The sequence below is a fragment of the Ovis aries genome, chromosome 8, assembly GCF_016772045.2.
Source record: "Ovis aries strain OAR_USU_Benz2616 breed Rambouillet chromosome 8, ARS-UI_Ramb_v3.0, whole genome shotgun sequence".
Lineage (NCBI taxonomy): Eukaryota > Metazoa > Chordata > Mammalia > Artiodactyla > Bovidae > Ovis > Ovis aries.
Genome location: NC_056061.1, coordinates 50,610,956 through 50,613,551, shown reverse-complemented (window position 1 = coordinate 50,613,551; position 2,596 = coordinate 50,610,956). Strand labels below are relative to the sequence as shown.

General features: G+C 37.0%; 1 non-coding gene across 1 annotated transcript; it reads left to right on the top strand.

Moving 5' to 3' along the window:
• The first annotated feature begins 1,167 nt into the window (after nucleotides 1–1,167).
• On the top strand, nucleotides 1,168–1,287 carry LOC114116281 (small nucleolar RNA SNORD22). The gene has a single exon (XR_003590263.2). It is a non-coding gene; the product is annotated as a small nucleolar RNA SNORD22 (small nucleolar RNA).
• The last annotated feature ends 1,309 nt before the right edge of the window (nucleotides 1,288–2,596 follow it).

The following is a 2,596-nucleotide window of genomic DNA, read 5'->3' as shown; positions in this document are numbered from 1 at the left end:
CATTTTTCCAATTTTTTTCTTTATTGCTTCTTTTTAAAAAGCAGTGTGTTTTTATATACATGCAGACTCCTGAATTTTGCAGAGAATAGACTTCTTAAGAAGTTAACTTCTGGTGTCTGAATTATCCTTGTTTTCTACAAGGCCAATTATTCTGTTTGTTTACTTTGGTGTTCTTTTTTCATGTTATAGATTTCCTTTGAACATCTGGAGACCCTTGGTGATTAAATCATGTTAGATAGAGGACTTTGTTGCTTAGTATGAATGACTGGAAAGGGTTTTCTCAGAGATTGGTAAATCCATTTTCTTACTGAATCCTTCCTTTGATTAGGTATGTTTTGTCCTTACTCAGTTGTGGATTTTTCCAAAGTTCCACTTTCCCTCCAAACTGCCTAATAAAAATAGTTTTAACAAATCTAATGAACAAATTTTGTTGGAAATATTTCCAACAACTATTTTATGAACTAATATTTGAACTCTGGAAGGCAAATTAAAAACAATAAATATTTTCCCAGTGAAAAAACATTCACCTAGGTTGCTTCCATGTCCTGGCTATTATAAACAGTGCTGCAATGAATATTGGGGTACACGTGTCTCTTTCAATTCTGGTTTCCTCAGTGTGTATGCCCAGCAATGCTGTGGTACATATACACAATGGAGTATTACTCAGCCATTAAAAAGAATACGTTTGAATGAGTTCCAATGAGTTGGATGAAACTGGAGCCGATTATACAGACTGAAGTAAGCCAGAAAGAAAAACACCAATACAGTATACTAATACATACATATGGAATTTAGAAAGATGGTAATGATAACCCTGTATGCAAGACAGCAAAAGAGACACAGATGTATAGAACAGACTTTTGGACTCTGTGGGAGAGGGAGAGGGTGGGATGATTTGGGAGAATGGCATTGAAACATGTATAATATCATGTAAGAAATGAATTGCCAGTCTAGGTTCAATGCAGGATACAGGATGCCTGGGGCTGGTGCACTCAGATGACCCAGAGAGACGGTACGAGGAGGGAAGTGGGAAGGGAGTTCAGGATTGGGAACTCATGTACACCCATGGCAGATTCATGTTGATATATGGCAAAACCAATACAGTATTGTAAAGTAAAATAAAGTAAAAAAAAATAATAAAATAATCAAAAAAAAAAAGAAAGAAAAAAAAAAAGAAAAGACATTCACACATCTTACCTCTTGTTCTAGTTCCAGAGACCAAAGGTGAACCTACTGGGGCTGGCTTGGGGAGAAGAGTAAATCTTGTTCCAGAAGAAACTGTCTGAGGGATCATAAGATTTTCTAAACATGCAAAAGGAGGAAATTGATCACTGGTTGAAAAAAATTTTTTAAGTACAACCAACAAATACAATTTAAAATTTTCATGAGAATTCACACCATTCATCCTTTAATAAGCTGTATTTGACTTCTCTAGGTTTAGATTTCAGTGATACCTTCCAAAGTGAAGACCTATTTTCTACACAAACCAAAATACAAACAAAAAATAACTCCCTAAGTGACAATGTGATCAGTGCTGTTTATTAGGGTATTAATAACTTCTTTAATTACATCACTACACTGGAAATTTCCTGTATCTTATCTCTCTTTACAGGAGGGAATAGTCCCTCTTGTAAAGCTTCTGCTCCTGCAGCAAGTCTAATAATTAGCTTTATGTATTATTTCTACATTGAGAAAATGAACTAACCTTAGTCTTGTGTTGAAGGACCCAGTCTCCCTTACAGATCTGCATTTGTATATGTGTGATACTTTATTTTCTTACAAAAATATTTTTAAAAGGCACAGCTTCATTAAAACCTTGAAACCATGAAAACAACAACATAAATGTGAAAGCTAGGCTTGGAAAGAAAGGAGAGGTTTGGGAGGAACAGAAGTGAGAATTGCACAGAAGAAGGCACCCAGCAAGGAAAGCTTCTACAGTTGATCACATGCAGTAAGCTACCAGTTACTTCCCAGCATTGATGAAAGATCTTTGCACAGAACAGTAACAGCCAGTAAAGGAGAAAGGAACTGCTCATGCGCTGTCCATACAGAACATCACCATAAGCTCAGCAGTGTGGGAGCATGTGCACATACACACACAGAACACATGTAGAGAAGATGCTCTCTATCTAAAGATTCTAACACAGCTTTATTGAAGTTCCATCCCAACAGTTCAGAGGTCTCACCTTCCTCTGAGAATCTCCAGGGAAATTGGCAGAGAAAAGCCCATTAGTGGGGCCTCAGCCAATGACCAGGAAGGGTCAAGTAAGCCAGGCTTCCAATGAACCAGACTGCAAGTCAGAATGGACCCCAAATCCTGACTTAGGAATCACATTTATCCAAGGAACATACTTGCAGATGAGAGAAATCTACAGTTAACAATGATTCTTTAATCTTTTCCCCAAATTACCAATGAAAGAAATGTATAAAGTCTTACATGAAGAGTTGTTAAAGTGGAAGGGATGAATAAATGTGAGCTAACAAAAGCTCCCTCCTTTTCCTCAATGTTCAGGCCCTGCATACTGGAGTTTCAGAATTAAGCTTTCAAATCCAAAGAGAAGAAAAGGGCATTAATACAAAGCCCAACTCAGAGAGC